This window comes from Vidua chalybeata, chromosome 7 (assembly GCF_026979565.1).
Source record: "Vidua chalybeata isolate OUT-0048 chromosome 7, bVidCha1 merged haplotype, whole genome shotgun sequence".
NCBI classification, from domain to species: Eukaryota; Metazoa; Chordata; class Aves; order Passeriformes; family Viduidae; genus Vidua; species Vidua chalybeata.
Window position 1 is genome coordinate 28,319,667 of NC_071536.1, and position 20,512 is coordinate 28,340,178.

Genomic DNA, 20,512 nt, shown 5'->3' on the forward strand with positions numbered 1-20,512 from the left:
CATGAGAAAACAAGTTTTCCTTCCTGCTCATGTATGATGGTGGTTAAAAGCATAAAATTAAAATGCCTGTGGTAACACATTCCTGGCTTAGCCAGGCCGAGGTGAGGCCTCCCGACTAGGAAGAGCTGCAGGGCACACAAAAGCACCAGATGTTTGCCTGCTGAATGACTAATCGTGCCCTCACCCTCAGTAAAGTGTTCGAGTGGCATGAAGAGACGAGACACATTCTTGGCTTCATAACCAGCTAACGTTAACATTCAGGAGAAAATGTCATTAAAAGTCTGTACTTCAGCCCAAGGTTGGAGTGGCTGAAAATTTCTCGTTCCCTTACCAACCCAACCAGCCCCGAGAAAGGTGGGGAGGCTTTCTGGTGAAACACAAACAGCTGTATTCACTGGATTTGGTACAGTTCTGAGGATGAAAGCAAAGGATAACATCCAAGCACTGCAGTCTGCAAGGACTGGGCAGAGGGAGGGAAGGGCCTTGCCCTGCTGGAAAGGCAGCAATCCTGTCAGCAGCAGCCCAGCCCGTAGCAGATGGGGGCTTGCCCATTTCTGACAATGCAGAAGGGAATTGGGAAAGGAACAGAGGTTACAGGGCAAACAGCATGAGAAAGGTTGGAGCTCAGCCCATTTCCACCCAAAAGAGCCAGATAATTTAAAGAGCCTGTAACAGAGGCAATTCAACTGAAGTTTGCTCTCGCTCTTGGGGGGATTTCTGACAGAAAAACCACAGAGACCTGCCCTCCTGCATTCAGCAGTACAGATTCACAACCTCTAAGGAGAAGCTAACACAGAAACACTTCCTTGCATCAGGAACTCTAGGCTGAGAAACACTATCCTCAAACCCCTGACCAAAGAGGGCAGCCAGAGCCAAAAGGCTCTTTCTGAGAAGCAGTGACTGTGATTATTCTTCTCAAAATGGTTTCAACAAACAGCAACACCCTAGAAGTTCCTTCTCTCTCTAGCAGGTATAACACCCCTAGCAGAAGAAGACAAGCACAGGGATCTGTTGTTACATGAGTCCTTCCTGATGGGAACAGGATGCCAACCAAGCATGCTTTAGATTTTTTACTAAAACTACCTGTCAGACTGCCAAAGGTATTAAATAACAAATCTGCTTATTTTCAACCATGACCACAGTTCAGTGCAGCCAAGTGAAAATAGTCCCTCGCAGGTGGACAGCATATAAAGTGCTACACCCAGGCCCTGGAGAGGACACCCTGCCCTTAACAATGTGTATTCCAGCTGTACTGCACAGATGTACAGTCCCTGTTCCAATTTAAAAAATAGTGATTTTGGTAGACTCACTAGTTTAAAGGTAAAATATGCTATTGGCTGCAACTTCAATTGTACAACATTGATCTATTCTACCTTCTATTAAAATACAATCTTGGTAGCCATCTATGTCAGATGCAGTAATGAAAACCAACCTGCTTCTACAGACCACAAGCCATTCCAAATGAGAGGAACTGTTAACTGGGCACGCATGAAGGAGTGAAATGAAAAAACTGTGAAACAGCAAAGACATGCATAGTCCTCAAGAACACTTGGTTGAGATTAGAAGACAAGGATCTTCAAAAGACAGCCTAACCCAAAGACAATGGAAGGAATTTTAAGACACGCTGCCTTTTATGTCAGTGGTCTTTGCAGAGGTCCATAGCTGGAAGTTCATGGCCAATCCATAGATTTTAAATTCAGGAGGAACAAATACAGTAACTCCTTGAGTAACTTTTAGAGGGGTAGTCTATGAAGAAAACTTGCTCTCCTCATTTCAGAGCATGTGAGACCTGGTGCCTAACTAATCAAGCTGATGGAAACTTCAGTGGCTGTTGGATGTACATTTGGAGAAGAGAGAACGGGGAGCATCTTCATTTGCAGCCCACTTCAAAGTGAAGCTATCTAGGGAATCATAGGAACATGTAATACAGACAAGAGAGCTCTGGCAACTCCTTAGTAATCTTTTAGTCCTGAAGGGAAGCTCAACAATTAAAGCTAGCGTGAGAGCCTTAATGCACCAGAGAGGTCTGGCTTTCAATTTGAATGCTGAGGTTTGGAGGCTCGTGGCCAACAGCAGCCACAGAGTCAGCAGCTTGTTTCCAGTTCGTGAACTCCATATGCAAGCTGGATTTCCACTTCAGGAAGAGGTGAAGGGAAATAATTCAAGTTACCATGCCTTTAGGGTCTATGTTTTTTTTCATTTCTTTTTTTTTCCACCCAGGCTGGCACATGTCACTAGGAGCAAAGCCAACACTAGACACTCAATGTGTCAAAGTGACTCACCGCTGATCACTGCTTGCTACTGGGAGCACAGATGTGGAGGAATCTAAGAACTGGAAATGCAAACTTCTTGCATCAAAGGAAGTAAGGGCAGCTAATACCAGCTGTTCTGCAAAAAATTTGAGGAATTAAGTTAAAGAGTTAGCAGCAGCTAACTGGTGGGAATCTACTTTTCCTGAAAGCACTGCTCCAGCGGGCGGGTTTCAGAGATAATGCTGCCAGTTTGAAGTAGAAAATATTGTTTTTAATAACACATATCTCTCCTGTCTGCTGTTTTGATGTAAGAAAAGGTCATTTCAAATGGAAATCACCAAATGGGAGCTGTGCTTCAGAGTTATTATTTCCTATGCATATAACTAATATACAGGGATTAAAAAAAATTAAAATACATAGATAGCACTTTTCAGGTAATCTTCTAAAACAATCTTTGATTAATTCTTACAACTCTAGAAAATGTTGTCTATCTTCTTTTTTTTTTTTTCCTTAAGCATTATTACTTCAACAGAGAAACCTGATACTGACTTCCCAGTGTTTGCCCAAGGCATTGAGCTGCTGGTAGAGATGAGCTTAGAAGTTAAGACTCACCAGCTCCCAGGTTTGTATTTAAGCAATCACACCGTGTGTTCTTAGACAACCTCATTGAGGACAGACATCCACATACAGAAATTTCGTAGGGTGAAGGGACCAGTCACAAGAGACTATTGTTTTGTTCTCTAAACAAATTTTGGGGCTGTGTGCAGTGTAACGTACATACTATTTAACCTTTTAACACTGTTAGTTGTAGGTGCCAATAAACTCAACAAGGGAACATTTGAAATCAGTCTCACCTAACTGTAAAATCGATGCTACCTGTCACAGCACAGTAAAATGCTCCAGCTCCAGCTGCACTGTATGGTTGCACCCCCCACTGTATGAAAACACACACAATGCTCTCTATGATGCTGCCATCCTGTTAAAACAATTTTCATTAAATGCCTCAAAGAGCTAAAAAGATTGCTATCTGAAAAAAACAGAGAAAGCATTTAAACCACAAGGTGCTTGGATTTCAGATGGAGTTCCACTGCTATGTGAGTTAGAGTCAGGCAGAGGTTCCACATGAGTGGCACTGCACAAGTTGCTATCCACAGAGTAACTTCTCATCCCCAAAGAATTTTTGATCTCAAAAACCAAAACAGACTAAATGCACTCTAGTACTCGTTCACGGAAAGTTGAGGCAGAGAGCATTCATCAGACATCGTCCTGGAACTGGTCTCAACTTCCTGTCCCAGTATCATCTGACATCTGTGTCAATTAGAACTTCCTGCAAAAAGGAAATTATTGTCCAATAATCCAGGATGCAGATCTCAATTGCAATAGGTAATTCCTGTTAACTCCCTGAGTGGATACTGTATTGCACAGTCACAGCATCTTCTTGTGGTTGAGAGGATTATACTACACCACATTTTAGTTACTTTTTAGTTACCCTTCCACCTCAGGTAGGAGATGCAACCCCTGCACAGGTAAGCACACCTGTGATAGCTGAAAAGGAACAGGCTGTATTAGCACGACCAACATCCAGGTGCTTACTTGGGCACTTGACACCTTTGCTGTCAAACTGGAGCCCTCAGGGGCCATGAAGAAATAGTGAGCTTTCGGAGCTAATGTGCACAGAGAAATAAAACTCTAAATCTAAAGATGCTAAAGAGGTTTTTGTTTAAGTGATGTATTTGTTCCTTCACAGTCCATCATCTGACCAGGTTCAGCTACATCTAAAAGCTCCTGTGAGGAAAAAAGAAAACAGCAACTGTCAGAAGACAGGACTTTTTTTAAGTACATGCCTGAGTGATGATGGTTTTATGAATTTAACCCATCAATCCCGGCAATCCTGAAGAAAAGCCAGGAAGAGGCTCAGCACATGTGACATGCTGCACTCTAACAACAGAAAGGGTGTTTTGGCTGCTGACTCCACAGTAAACCCATCCTTTTCATTAAGGGTATACCAGTATTTCACTGGCAGACATGGTCTTCTGCTCAGACTCAAGACAGTCATTTACAAGCCTTGTTCACCTGCATCCTTAATTGGGGATCTCATTTGGCTATGGCCTCTTACCTCTCTTTCCCTCATAAGAAACTCCATCTCAGGAGAGGAAGTGCTTTAAACTCTGGTTAATTAACTCAGCAAGAGAAAGTTCAGAGCTCAAAATCTACCCTCCACTATCAGAAACTCCTTACTCTGCAGTTAAGAAACATGAAGATGCTGACAACTCTTAAACACTCTTCCCACAGGAAATATATTTCTCCCATGACTTCTGGGGAATTACTCCTATACAGTCTCAATATAAAAAAAATCCTGGGAGACAGTGACAGCCACACATACACACACCTTCCTAGAGGTAAGCACACAGGCACTGAGGACAGGCACATGGCTTTGCTGTCATACTATTCACATAGAGCTTCCAACCTCCTAGACAAGTTGTGCAGTGAAGACAAGGATATGCATTTGGGGCTAAATTGTTCTGTTCTGGTACACCATGTCCAGGAAACTGGACACCTGCACTTCTCTCCCAGCTCTGCCACTGACTGCACACCCCAGTCATAAGCCATTGAACCCTAGCCACCAAACCTGACAGTGAGGTGCCCTGCCGGAGAGGCATGGTTCTGAGATCCCTAGTGTCTCTAACTCTCCATGACTTCCATCTGCTTTGAGCTTTTAGGACCCCTGAGACCAGAAATGCTCTGCCAGACATCCAAATATAGAGGCTGTACCTCATTAGCCTGTAGGAAAAGCCATGTCCTCTACTGTTCTACACCAGTAGCATACAACCATATACATTTGAGTACAGCTATCTCTATTAATACAACATGGGGATGTTGCATATGGGCCCTAGTCTCTCTCTCTCTCCCTTTCACTTTATCCTTCCCAAAAATGGAAATAAATAATAGCCACAAAGCATGGCAAAGCACTTTGTAATCCCCAAATGAAGGATTCTGTAATTGTGAAGTATTCATAAGGCATATTTATTTTTAAATTGCAAAAAAGATGGTTGCTGTGTTTAGCACAACTCTCTGCTGTGCACACCTGAAGCACACATCAGGGAAAGAAATGCTGTGATAATCGACTCCAAATCCCACAATCTATTTGTTCTAGTAATTAAAGAAATATTTACTCAGGAAGAAGGTTTACACAGGATGAATAGCTTCTAAGAACAAATATTATTTAATTATGTGTAAGTGCAAGAAGCATGCTACATATTAAGTAGATTAATTTATGCTCATTAACAGTACAGACAAAATTGGTGCTTGGCTATTAATTTTCTATGTTGGAGAAAAGAAATGGTAGAGTTATCTGCTTTAGAAGCCTATTTGAGTGTGATCTGTACTTCTTCAGAAATAAATAGAATAAGTCCTCTGCATAAGATAACTTCATTTACTCACCACATTTTATAAATAAATTGTGTTCTGAATTGTCAGAATTGTTCATTTAATGACACTGAGGATAAAAAAACCTTTATTTTTAACACTTACCATAAGTATTCATAATATATTCTTCAACAGCATTCAGCCTTGCTTTATAGGAAAAAATAATTTCCCAGAATGTACAGGGACAATTTCAAGGTCCCTCTTTAATAAAAAGAATCCATCATATTTTTGCTGTCAAACAAGAAAAAATGTTTGTGGCTGCAGGACTGTCTTTCACTGCTGCCTTCTATGAGCTTAGACAAGAGACTTGACTTCTCTTTGTCTCATTTTCTTCCCTAGTAAAAAAATCAATTTGTTCACTTAAGACTCATAAAGGACAGTGCAATGAGTGTGTTATATTACAGCTGGATAAGGCACAAAATAACAATGATGACTGTTTTTGTAAATTCTTCTTCCTGTCCTCTGCCTGTGCTACTAAATATAGTGGAGCAAAACAGTTCTAATTGATTCTTGTCTTTGTTCTTACAGCTGCCTTTCATTTTCTGCACAAGCTTCCTCTCTTTTCAACATCCTTGAAAACCAAGAAGAATTTACTGGCATCCCACCACAGTTCCATGTGCTGTTACCACCTTGTTTTATCCCAACCAGAAAGATGGGTTTTCACATTTGCTCCTCTGTTTGCTAGTAAGCAGAAGTCTTCAATTCTCAATATAGAGACTTTAGCCTGCAAGTAAAGTTTTTAGTAGTCTTGATGAAATGGAATATCTCTAGCCTTGTGTGTGAAAATTCAGAAATTACTACATTTTAAGGGCATTTCCAGTTCCTACCATGGTTTAGTTCAGCTGAGCATATATTTATCTAAATGGTGGAGGTTTGGTTGATGCTGTTTGAGCTGGGGGAATGGACTAGACAATGTGTTACAGTCAGTTCTATGAAAGTCTAGCCCCCAATATATTAAATTAGTGTCTGACTTTTTAGATGCAGCTCAGTATTTCATTATAATCTTTAAATCTTAGCCTTTAAAAAATACCAAACAGAAATTTAGAAGGATATGGGAAAAAGGAAACACAACCTTTGAACTCCACTGTGAAATGGAGGGGCCAGCAAAATAAAAAGAACTTTGTAGTACTTTGGAAATTAAGAGCAGACCATTTCTATCAAATAAATGCTGTTGTAGCTGAAACAACACAGATTGCAGACACATTTGTAGATTTCTGTTTTACAGAGAAGCTGAAGTTTTTGGTGAAAGATCTTCCTACATCAATCTGCTTTGAAGTGCTTCCTACAATCATCATAATCTGTTCCAGAAACTGGTCATAATAGAAAACACTATTTCAATGCAGTCTACAAAGCACAGTTTTAAAAAAGCTTTCAGTTACACCTTAATTGTAAATATGCTACCAAGCCACTCATTTCTTCACTGGGGAGAGCTGACTGTGGTAAGCACACATTTCCTGATCTCCTGCTTTCTAATCATGTCTATCAGGTCTTTGTGAGTGACAGACACGTAAGCTCTACTATTCAAAACAAATAAGAGATGCCTAAATTATACCAATGCATTTTAAAGAAGCACTGTCAGGTTGAAAATCTCCTGCAGCTCTGACTCAGGTAGTATGCCAGTTTCAAAACCAAATATTCATTGGATAAGAACTGCAAAATATGAACTTTTGGGGGGGGGTTAAGATGAAAAATAAAATTTTAACTTACAAAAATGGAACTCTTCCTACTGATATCCCTTGTTGCAGGGTCAGGCTCTTGTCTCTTCAACAAATATCTTACAGCATTAGAACTACATGTATCAGATTATTCCAATTCTTTAAACTACTAATTTAAACCCCTGTTTCTATCAGATAGAAGTCTGCCATGGAAATAATCACGCTGGCTCAAGGCTGTTGTGATAACTTCACTGAAGCACTTCAGTAGTTCATTTGGGCTATTTGTGAAGGAAAGTCTTACTCATCTCAAGTTAACTTTTCAGAAGTTTTGGGGGTTTTTTCCTCAGTTGAATCAGTTTGGGAAAGGAAAAAAAAAAAAAAAAAGCAAGCCTCATTATTTTACTTCTGTTTCTAATCAATTACTTCTGCATCTTATGCTCAAACATGTGGAAGCCTAAAATTCAGCAGAAATAGAGATCATGTTGTTTCATGTTGTTGTTTTAACTAAAACTAAAAATGTTTCTCTTGGGGCTGGATTTTGCAACAGCATAATCTGGCAGGCCTCATTTAGGAGAGTGCCTTCGGACCAATATAATCCCTATGCAATCTGCTTCCATAGGTACAAACTCGTCTTTGATTTTTTGGGCTTGCATTACAGACCTCAGCCAAGCTCAACCACAGCTCTTCACTGAGGCTGCACTCATCTATCTGTGAGTAGAATTGGGCTCTTGAACTTTTCATGGACGTCCAAGCCCTCTGAGAGCTTTGTAAATGGATAGTAGAGTAGGCTGCCAGAAAACAAAGGGTTTTCATTAAATGATAACATCTTTCCAAACTAAAAACAGAACTGTAGTACTTATGGGAAGATTCTAGTCCTCTCTAACCACAGGTATCACAGTTAAGGTTAGTGCAAGCCAACCCGATACTACTATAACTTTTACAAATAATTTAACCATTTGTCTTGTGTTAGCAATCAAGAACTCAGGCCAGTAAACTCCTATCCACAGGTCATTTTACTGAAATTAGTAACACACCCAATTTGTATAGATTGCAAAAGTGAGTCTGATTCTGCAGGCTCAGATCTTACACTTGCAAGAATGGAATATCTTCCTCACCAGAAATTCTGCCTGAACTCTGCCCTCAGTTAGTTTAAAGTGTCTCTTTTCACCTTAAAGTGTCTCTTTTCACCTTGCCTGCATTGCAGTGCTCCTGAATGAGCATCTGGTTATGCCCAGGTAAAGTGCAGACAGATGTTTTGACATTTCCCTGCAGAGAGTTCCCCTGATACAACACTGCTCTGATTTACAAGCAGTACTGCTGCTGCAATGACCAGCCAGCTCCAAGCCATCCTCCTGTGCCAGTAAAAACCTGCTGTTGCCTTTACCCACTGCAGCCACTCCAGCTCATCATGTAGGCATGTAACACAGCAGGCTCCTCCTGCCAAGAGATTCCTACACCACTATCCTTTTCTTCTGCATTCCAACTTTGCAGTCCTTATCTCCTGCCGTCTATCTGCTCAGTTCTGCTCTACAACCTCTGCTGTTTCAGTTCTCCCAAACCTTTGTAGCTGTCAGTTCTTCTGTCTTCTTTGGCCAGTAGCATCCTTAGAAAGTTCAGAGAAGAGCCATCAAGCAATAAAGATTGAAAAAACACTAGAAAATCCAGTATCATACTGAAATATCACAGAAAAAAATTAAGAGATTAATTGACTGCAGATCAAAATACTTCCACAGGAAGAAAATGGGATGCTTTCCTCTTTGGATAAGAGTATAACAGGACCAAGAACCTAGCAACTAAGGGGCAAGATAATTGCAAGTTTTGCTAAATTTTAAACACTTGACCAAGAATTGAAGGATGTTCTCTCCCTTCATAAATATTTAAATCAAAATTGAATGTTTGTTTAGAACAATTGACCAACTTGAACATGAATTGGCTCGAGGAAGTTCTGTGCTTTCAGGGAAGGCAACAAAAATGACTGGAAGCACCTTTCTGGAGTCCATCATGCTGGGAGGAGGGACCAGATGGAGAAGAACTCCAGGAATCAGAAGTAAAATGCAAACTAAAGGGTAAAGTGCTACAAACACTGTTCACATGTGTTCTCTCACAGGTCAATGAACTCCATTTGAATAAAAACCAAATGACCAAAGACTGCTTGCACAAAGCACGTTCCCCTCAAATCTGCCCATGAGTTTTTAATGCAAAATTAAATTTAGACTTGTCAGCCTTGATGTGCTTTGTTTTGATGAAACCAGGAATGAAATATAGCACTGGCAGTAATCTTATCCAGTCATCTTAACTAATTTAGCATTTTGGATGCCTTAGTGTATGAACTTTGCAGAGAAATTCTTGGCAAAAAAGGATGGCATTGTAACTTCAGCCTTCTTAAAATTAACTCACACCAGCTATTCTCAGTAGTACCATCATTATCTGGGAAACTGTGCTCAAATGAATAATCAATAAATAAATATGAAGAAGAAATTTAGGGGGGAAATGAAGTGGTATTAGCATTCCAGGAGTATAATAAACTCATAATTCTCTGAGGCAAAACAGTGAAGCCTGGATTTGCAAAGCTACCATAGACAAGGAAGTGTGCAAAACTCATTCCAAATATATGCTGGTTTAATATTTCAAAGACTCATTAGAGGGAGCACATAGCGTTAGCAAAATCATTGTTTGTATTACTGATGTATAGTCCTAGACAAATACAGAATGTATCTAGTAAATTACTCTCTCAGGAACAATTTCTGTTGGTTAAGGGGGGAAATGTTAAATTTTAAAGATGCTAATCACTTGTTTTTGTTTTATTTCAACCTGTATAGATACATGTCTGGTATGCATATGAAAATGCAAAATACAGGAATAATCCCTAGTTCATCCTGAAAATGTTGGGACCAATAGTGTACATGCAAGCAGGATACTTATTTTCTTGCACCACAGTCACACTAACTTACACTGAACTGTTTAGTTGTGTAAAGGATTTGCATGATAAAGTTACGTACTGGCAATGTTGAGCATGGAGATAAATGCATAATCTTGTAAGACACAAGTTTAGGGCTTTGAAGCAGGAAAGCAATGAGATGAAACATTTCAAATAAAAGCCCAGCTTCTCACAGACCTCAAAGTTTAATTTGTACAGATTTCAGTCACAGGCAACCCTACCTGGCACTCATCTGCATCATTATTCATGATATCTTTAACAGATGAGCACAAAATTCTCCAGGCCACAGTCCTTTTATGCCTCACTTTCTGTCCCTGATGATTATTACTTCTGACTGCTGAGTATGGATGTTAAAATGGAAATAAGGTTAAGTTGTACTATTATATCACTTGATCATCCTCACAAAGCAGGAACTGTGAAATTTTTCATATTATGTGTTACCTCACCTCATCCTTTGTCAGCATTAGAACAGCACATGGTTACCGTGCATATTCCTATTTTGCTCATGTTGAGCAAGTACGTATCTTTATCCTACCACAAGCCACTAATTATATTCTTCCCCCTGTTGTCTTTTATTTTAAGTAGGTGGTTACAAGCTGCAATTACAACTAAAAGCTAAGCTCTTTTGGACTGGAGGAGCACATTGGACACAGGCAGAAACTGAGTCTCAGCTTTGTGTTTCTAATGAAAATGCTCTTCATATGTGGAATGGACCCCAAAAAGGTCAGAGAGTGAAATATTAAGTGTTTTATAAATATAGACTGATTGCCCTGTCCAAACCATGTGTTTGAAAATCTCCTCCTGGCAGACAATCTTCAATCAGGAAGGGAGAGCAGAGAAAGGAACATGAGGCAGGGCAGGGGGATCTGTAATCACTCTAACAAACTTCTGAGACCTAGCCGAGTTTTCCTTCCATGTGTTATACATATACAGGCCCCAAAAGCATCTCCTTCTGCATTCTTGAATTTACTATATTATCCTCTGAAACTGAGTTATCCAGAGCAAACTTCCTACCCTTTCCTTTCTCGCCTTATTTTTTCCTCCTATCTTTGATGTGCTGTAAATCAGCACCACAGGAGAAAAATAAGCAACCTTTAGCTGAAACAGCAGGCTAAACAACTTCCACGTGGCCAAGGAACACAGCAAAGCAATTAAACCTGCCCAACAGGCCATCTGTAGTCAAACTCCTCTTCCCTTAAGAGCCAAAGTATTCCCAGATTTAGTTCCTAATCCTACCTCTGAGTTGTGCAGATGGTTCCGCAGCACCCACTCAAAACCGCTTTGAAGTTACTATGAATCCACACATCTGGGTAAACTCATTGTCCCTGAATCTGCTGCAAGAATGAGGATGTGGCCAAAGTCTCATGGAAGTTTGTTTTCTGCACTTTGAGAAAACAGGCAGGATCTGCTTCTTTCCCACAAAACTAGTCATAACTATCACAGCCATATTTTGGAACCACCAATTTGATCTCTGAGTCAGGACACTTTCATACCACATAAGAAATTTTCATTCTGCTATCCTTTCAAATAAATTCGAAGTTATTTTTTTCATTCTCACTCTACATCAGTAACCTGATACACAGGTTTGCACAAGGGTTTGCACAAGGTTTGCACTTGAAATGAAAAATATTGCTTTTAAAATGACAAACACAACACAGGACATTTGTTACCACTAAAAAAAAGCACTCTCTGTCTGTGGAGAAGCATAATTGATTCACTGATACATGCATCCACATTTTCTCGAGGGAGTTTCATGAATTCACATGCACTCCCAGTACTAAATTTTGCATTTCAATATAGGCATTAGCTATAAAAGATGTGTAAAATCTTATGTAGTCAGACAGAAGCTGTTCCCTATTGGCTATATAATAAGCACCTTAGGTGGCTCCAGGGTATAAAATTATTCCAAAAGGGGTGTGGAAAAAATTACACTGCATAAATTGATTCCAGATCCACCTGTTCCAGGTGCCAGCAAATATATTTTGTTAAAGCCATCTGGTTGCCTTAAAAGCTAACAGTTTTTGAAGACTATGGCACAAACAATCTGCAAAATACACAAATTTCCAAAGCTACAAACTCTCAAACTGCAAATGGCTTAGAGATCATCTATGCAGGACTTAGCTGAGCTGTTCTGCAGGACTGCAGGTGGCATCTCTGCTTAACATCTAAGACTATCTGGCATCAGGGTACATCCTCCATAGCACAGAGGGTTCAAGGCTACTGGAGGATCCATTCTGCATCACCAGATGTTCACATGATAGTCCCAGTTACGGAATGGGTTTGCCTAATTGGTCTGAAGTTATGATGAAGCTTTTGAGTGCAGCAGAATATTTGGCAGAAATAAAACTTACGACTGAGGTTCTTTTCTGCAGGTGGCTATGTCCCAGCTGGTCACGTGTTGCTGCATCATGGATAAAGTCAAACCTTTGAAACTGGCACTCTGCAATTTATTTAACTTGCAGCAACAGCCTAATAGAGAGTATGTTATCTAGACTAACAAGCCCATAAGCATTTTGCCTGCTCAACAAAGCCACGGAGGTCAGACATTGCTGCAGTTTGTGTTTATCAGGGTCTGGCTGTGCTGGGTGCTGTTTCCCAGAGACGCATTAACAACAATGAAGAACATGCAGCACCTTGTAAGATCAAGCTCCTTCACAGCAGCTTCTGGGAAGAAAATATTTTGTGCTCTCTCCACAAATGACCCCTTTCTGAACACAAATGAAATTACACATATGATTTATAAACTCTACAGGTGTTCACAATTGATTTGGGGATTAAAACTAGTAATCAGCATGTTTACTTATTGTCTCATGTAGAGCTCACTAAAAAGTAAATAAAGACACACCAGTCCTTAACCAGCACAGTGCTTTGGTACATGTTTAATTATAAGCACATGAATAGCCCTGACACCAATTCAGAGTCATACTTTGTAACTTGGTAACATCCTTCACATGCAAATTACCTCCCCGAGTTATTACATTTAGAAACAAAACAAACCCATTTGGTTTGTAGACACATTTTTTGATAACAGTAATACTTCTGGACTATTACTACTGATATACTCATCTTTAGAAAATCACCTTGAGTGATTTTTTGCAGACCTCAAAAAATTTTGCTTTATACGAGTTCTGAAGCAGAGGTAACTTTGGGAGTCGCAGCACTGTAGTCAAGGAGACTCTGCGTGCTGAAAGTCACAGTTGTGCAGTCAGAGCTCTGCAGCACTTTACTCATTTGGTTTGAGCCTGGGGTAAGAAATAATGGCTGTCATGCAGTAAATTTTTTTTGGACAACAATGAGAACAGTGGGGAAATAAATACTGAGGTTAACTACGCTTGAAGAATAATCTTCAGCAAGCAAAGCACTGTCCACTCATTTGCAGGCTCAAAGAGCTGTCAGAGTCTCACACTCAGTTCCTGCTGAAACTAATGAAAATTGCCACCATGGACAGAGATGGGATGACTACTGATACTGGGCACACTGGAAAAGTCAGCAGTCTAAAAGCAAAAAAGAGTCTTAAAGAGAAACAATTCCTACAATAAAACTATCTGACACAGTGCCTTCAGTGGGTTGATTTTTGTTTCCTTAAATAACAGAACAATAACAAAGAGCTGTCGCCTTGATCCTCAGAAGCAGCAACGCTCGGACACGGCCCATTTCAAGGCACAGCAGGGATAGTGCAATACACCACGGTTTGTCTCCTGGACCAAATCACAAGGAACCAACCCAAAATTGTGGCAGTTCACCTTCACAGTATTCAGTCTGTTAAAGGTAAGTCCATCACTTAAGACTGACTTCGTGATTTCAGTGTGATTTGGTACTTACACAGCTGCTACACAATGAACAGTGATGAATTTTACCCCTAGAGAACCATTCTGAATTGTCTCCACCACTCTCTGCAGGTAATTAAATTTCCCTTTTTCAGCTTTATACCAGAAATTATCTTGTGGGGATGATCTGCAGTAAGGCAATCCAGTTGAAGACTTCACACTGGATGGCACCTAAACTCTGAATCTCGGCACTACCCCAGCAGTAGAACACCTTCACATTACAGTGAGTGACTCCCACTCCTCAGCACGCCCCCTCTCTTGGGGCCAGTCTGCCCCTGCTGCTGCAGCTCTTGTCATGAAGGCAGTGAGCAACACTTAGGAGACCTGACAAAGCTGGAGTCCAGTGCATGGCTTTCCAACGACAGACCCTCTGTAAAACTGCCCATGGCTCCCAGGAAATAATGAAGTAAGAAATGCTAATCTAATAATATAAGCATGTAGAGAAATGAAAGGTGAAAAGGCTTTTAAATGCATTCTGAAACCAATATTTTATGAAATGGATCAATATATTTCTGTAGGCTGGAAATAAATGAGTTCTCAAAGAAAGTTAAATTTAGAGAAGAAATTGTTTGGTTTTCTTACAATGGAAAACAGTGATGGTAATTCCTTGAAGGGCATTTATACCAACAGCACTCCAAAGCTAGGGCTTCACCATGTTTTCCCTAAAAACAGTACAGTAAAAACAGGATAAGGTTACTGCTGTCAGCCTACTAAATGTGAACAAAACTAGCTTTGCAATCATAGAGCATTATCCTTAATTTCCAGTCGTTCACCAGCATATGGAAGTGACGCAACCACAAAGTAAAACAATTACAGCTTTGGTCTTGCATATTTTAGGCAATTAACCTCTCTGATGTCTTTACAAGGAATCACCTGAATATGAGCTACCAGATAACACCCTAAATTCCCAGATCCCAGTTGACAGAGCATGTACCAGCCAGCGCTCGAGACAGGGAGACGGCAGCGGCAGATCGCTCCCTGGCACTGTTGGATACTGCCCCCTTTTGCCGAACAGCAAGGCAACAGCCCCGGCTGCACACTGAAACTTTGCACGGCATCTATTTGTTTTCGGGAAGATATATTCATGCAGATGGTCTTATTTAACCCTAGTATGTCTGTTCGCATGATAATTCGTCCTGACTAAAATAGAAATCTATTGTCTGAGCCATGTTTAATATCACAGAGTGCCTGCTCTCCAGGAACCTTCCCTCTAACGGGTCCCTATCATGTGTCAGCCCAAGTCAAGCAGCACTTTTACAAGAGACTACAAGGTAAGAAGAAGAGTTTATAGTCTGGGGGTATGTTCCCCCAGGTCAGCTGTCGGCCTGGGGAATAAAGGGCAATCACAGTGGATGACCAAAGCCATTTTGCCTGGGAACTTTTTTAATCTTACTGCAAAGCAACTACAATTCCATGGCAGCATTGGTATCGAGCTTCTCTTGGATTACCCACATTCCTGGTGAACCCATCCTCATGCCATCGTTGCCAGTCGATGTGAACTGATCAAGGCCAGTTTGCTAAAAGTCATTTTCTGTGCAGAATCTCATCCCCCACATCTCTCTGTTCAAGCCTTTTGTCCTCTGAGGTTGTGCTTTTTCACTTGCTGGAGTTTGCACATTTTCTCCTCCCTGGTTGCCCCAGCTTTTTGCAGGAAGGGAGGGAGGTCACGGAGGGCAGCCACTGCCAATTCCATCAGCCTAACATGCTGGGGGGTATGAACAAAGCAAATATCTATATTCTGAAGGGTGGGATCTCTCTCTCCCCCATGACTTCAGGATTAGCATGTCCCTGGCAGAGGAGGACAAAAACTTGGCCTCTTTAATGAAAGAAAACAAGATAGAGAGAAAACCAGAACTTGCCTAGATTTCACTGAAAATGCAAGAAGCATAACATAAAACACAGAGATTCCCCACTATTACCTAGTACTGAATCTACATATCACCCAATCCAAACAGAAAAGTTTTAGTACAAAAGGAGAAAAGATGAAAGAAAAGAAACAGACATGCAAGTGTCTGCTTAAAAATTGAATCTCTGTTAAAAATCCAGTTAAATATCAGCAGAATTTTTCTTATCCATTGCTACTTTGTCTGCAGTTATGACCGGTTTTCTACATTGGGTGCTTACAAATCACATGTATAATCACAAGAATACTTTTCTGTATGAGTAGTTTGTTCCAGCTACCCTCACTCCTCCTCATTGCCTTCACTCACCTGGGATCTCTACCGATCTCAGGCAGCAGTAAGAATCAAAGCCCATTACAACTTCTAGTTTAGTTGGTTTCTATTTTGTCCACAGTCAGCCTGGGGTCTTTGCCTACCACTGAACCCATCCAGAGGCAAAGACATCAAATCTCTTGCAGCTCAGACTATAATTTAGAAAAAGAAGTATTTTTTGTAATGAGAGGGAGCACTTACACAACAAAATAAGGAACTTTACTATGGTTCCTAACCGATATATCCATACATAAATAGTTGGAAGAAAAAAGAAATGGGGAAAAACTGTAAACTCCAACCAAAACCAGATAAATAAATCAGGAAAAAAAAAATCAACAACACAGGACCTGGCACCTATCATGTTTGGAGACCTTTTTTTAAGGACAGGAAATTATCAAAGAGTCTAAACTGAGCCAACGGAGGACATAAGATACTCCTCGATACTTAATGCTCCACCTAAAAGCCCGTGAAGAGACAGGTTCAGGACCGACTTGGCAAGCACACCTTTTGTTTGTTTCCTCTGAGGCTTAACAGTAAGCGTGCTCCTGGGCAGCAGATGGTAGTGCTGGAAAATACAGCTCTCCAACTTTGGTGTGGATATTGGAGTTGGATCGACAAAGGTTGTTTCTGGAAATCCTACCCCCCCCCATACACTCCCCGTAAGTTTCTAACAATGCGCGGATCTAAGGAGCAGCACAAGGCTCTCTGCTTCCCTCTCCCTCTCCCCTTCGCTTTTGATCTCCATCAGGACGTGAGCTGAAATTTAATGGGCCACCCCTACCACAAAGACAAATTACCATCTGAAAAACAAAAATCATTAATATCCCTTCGTCTAGGCTATCCTGCTTCCCACCACTGCACCCCTTCGCTCTCGCCACAGCCTCCCTCAGCGGGTTTAGGAAGAGCTGGGAAGGTGACGGGGAGAGGAGGAAAAAAAAAACACCTCCACTGCCACCTCCGAGCTAGCGTGCTCTCCAACGCTGCCGGACTGCGAACACAGCGACAAAAAATAAGCCCCGATGGCCCTCCGGCGGGCAGGGGGGCGGCGCGCCGAGCGCCGGGCACAAACACACCCCCACACCCCGCAGGTTGCCCCCGGCCCCCATCACCGAGCGCTGCACAGGGGGCGGCGAAGACACGCAGCAGCCCGGGGGTTCCCACCTCCCCGGATCCCCTTCCCAGCGCCGCCCGCTCCCCCCGACCCCGCCAAGTTGGGAAGTTTGCGCGCCCCCGGCCCGTCCCGCCGCCCGCCCCCCGGGCCGCCGCCGCGCTGAGCTTACGGGGTGGCCGCCGGGCTCTCGGTGCGGGGCTCACCGGCACATCGCGCTCCGGCTGCCGCAGGAGCGGGGGCAGCCGCGGCACGGCTGGGCTCGGCTCGGCTCGGCGCGGCTGGGCTCGGCTCGGGGCGAGCAGGGGAGCGGAGCGGCGGCTCTGCCCAGCCCGGCGCTCAGGGAGTGCCGCCTCGGGCCATGCGAGCGGCGGCGGGCAGCGTCCCCGCGGTGCGGCCGGAGTTGGGACCGAAGTCCTCCCGGGCGCTCCGCTGTCTCTTCCAAGCGGCTCCTAATAGCACGGCTTCAACTCTTTCCATCGGAGACCGAGGGGAGGAGGAGAAGGAGGCGGAGGAGGAGGAGGTAGGGAAGGAGGAGGGAGCTAGAGGCTGGCAGCCCCAACTCGCACTGATGTCAACTAATATATTCAAAGTTCAACAGGGCATTTCTCTAGCAAGCGAATCGCCCTCCCCGCCCTCCCCGCTGGTCGCAGCCGGCTTCCCCGGGCTGGTGGGGGATCCCGTGGAGTACAGCGGCACTCCCCGGCCGGACCCTGCGGAGGGGGGCCGGCGGGGCTGGCCCGGAGCGGAGGTGGTCGGGGATGGGTGATGGAACACTTTTCAGGCGGGCAGGTTCAAGTGCCGCCGGTGTGGGGAGGGCTGAGGGTGGAGGTGAGGCACCAGACAAGAGCGAAAATAGACCGCCGAGCGGCGGAGCGATGTTTGTGTTTAAATCCAGCCTCTTCCCTCCCCGCTGGAAGGGGCAGGGCCGGCTGCGTTGCTGTGGCTGTGATGGGAGAGGGGCGCGGGGAAGCGGCTGCGCTGGGGCTCGGAGTGGCGCCACGGGGCTCCGGGCTGCCTTGCAGCCCCCGCGGCAGCGGCCGCCCGGACACGCCGCCCGGCCGGGGCTTGCACCGAGCGCGGAGCGGAGCCCGGTTCCCTGCCCGTGACTGAGCCCCTCACTCGGGCCCGGGGCTGTGGTCGCGTCTCCCCGTCGCGATGTTTCCCCTTGTTTGCCGGAGGCTAATGGGGTCGAGATGAACCCGGGGAGGGAAGCGGCAGTTTTCTCACGCCGAAGCGCAGACAGCGGCGGAAAATCCGTGACGAGGAGAGTACGCGGCGTGGAGCGCACGGGAGAAGCAGCGCTGTCCCTCCGCGGCCTCACCGCTGCCCGGGGGCCGCCCGCGGGGAATCGCTGCGAGGCCGGGGGGGCTGCATCAAACGTGGTTTTGGGACGGCTGATGTGCCGCGCTGTCCCCGCGGTGATGCACAGCGCCCGAACGCCGTTAGCGGCAACCGCATAAAAGCCATAGGATGGACCCTGCTGATGGACAAGCAGCTCGACAGTCAAAGGATAAAAACACATCTGGCCTGGTCTAGTGACATTTAAAAACCGCCAGATAAGAGCCTCAGTTATTTATCAGCTGAATCCCCAGATAGAATGGCCCGCACTGATGCCGTTGCATATGTATGTGTGCATACATAATGAGGCTGGGTTTTTTCCCTTCTGTAAACTGATCCTGTCATTCATGTTGACAGTATGTTATAGCTATATAAAAACAGTGTAATTGTATGATGGCTCATCAGTGCTATGACAGCCAATTGTGGTGGCAGTGGGTGTGCTCCCAATTCGCATCTCAGAGAAGTAACTGCATAGATCTGCTGAGATGATGATTATACAACATGTAATTGTTTGCCTGTTCATAATTTCTCAGTTCTTCCTTAATCAAGGAACTATATCAATACATCTGCTCATGCAGTAATGCATTTTTGATACCTTGAGTGAAGCAGTCAATATATTATTTATATGCATAACATTTTTTATCTGCCTTCCATTTTAAAACTCACACTGGAAAGAAAAGAACAGGTAAAGGATACAAAACAATTGCAATTTACCTATGTATTCTGCTCAAAACTCAAACTCTGGAAGAAGACTTGAGTCAGGCATTGTCTGGAAAGTGCTGAGCAAACTTCCCCATCACAGTGACATCATATTTGTGCCTCTTCCCTCCCCCCCCATCTTTCCTAAAACTGAAAAAAACTCTAGCTGATTTTTTTTTATTATTTTGTAATAGTATCTTCTTATAATATTGTCTTAATTTACATGTGAATAGTAAGCAAATGTCCCTCCATTTCTTTAATATACAGGATGATATCTTTCAATTTAGTGAATTGAATTTTAAATAATGATGTACAACAGCCTGGGTGGACAGAGCAGAACACAGTGAGGGTTGTGCTCTGTGCTTCTTTTTCAGTTTTACTGTAGAGTGAGTCACTTGGTTATCTAAGAAGCCTCAGGGACAGATCACCCCACTAAATGCCACGATTACACATGCAATTTCCAGAAGAAAGATCAACCTGTCCTCATCCTAAGACTTCAAGATGCAGCACTGAGCGTTGAACAATACATAGCTTAAGACCACACAAATGTCCGTCAGCATTTAAAAATATAATGGATAGTACTTTTCTGTTAAAGAAAAGATTATTTGTCCTAAAATCTTCTAGCATTTTCCTGCTATTATTTTGCTGTTTCCCCCACTAGGCTGGGATCAGTTCTGTTGGTCATGTATGTGTATGCATTGCTCAAAGACTTACTAATAAAACGTGCACATAAATAAAAGTTTTGTAATGTTTCCATGGACAGTCAGGTCCTGACACCTTAATGCCTTTACACAGCATGGTATCTGGGAAATCACAGGCCAGACAGTGAAACTACTCAAATCCTTTTAGTAAAGGGCTTGTGACGCAAAGCGGTACAATTACAATTCTATGAAAAAGAGAGAAATGTCATGGGAAAAGTCAGGGTATCGCATGTGAAGTGATCTGTATCAAACAATTTGTTTCCAGTCTCCAAAGGAGAGGATGTACCAGGTTCCTATTCCGGGCTTGGCGGAGGCCGAGGTCATGGTAAGACTCCTCACAGTTGCTGGCAGA

At 43.1% G+C, this 20,512-nt stretch overlaps 1 protein-coding gene across 2 annotated transcripts in view; it reads right to left on the reverse strand.

Moving 5' to 3' along the window:
• The window catches only part of SEMA5B (semaphorin 5B), a 278,179-nt gene that overhangs the window by 247,542 nt on the left and 10,125 nt on the right, over positions 1–20,512 (reverse strand). Inside the window, exon 1 of one of the 2 annotated variants that reach the window (XM_053947848.1) lies at positions 17,592–17,849. The exons of the other annotated variant lie outside the window; for it this stretch is intronic. The gene's annotated coding sequence lies outside the window, so the exon portion shown is untranslated. Of the gene's footprint in view, positions 1–17,591; positions 17,850–20,512 lie in introns of those variants that run through there. 2 annotated transcript variants of the gene reach the window in all.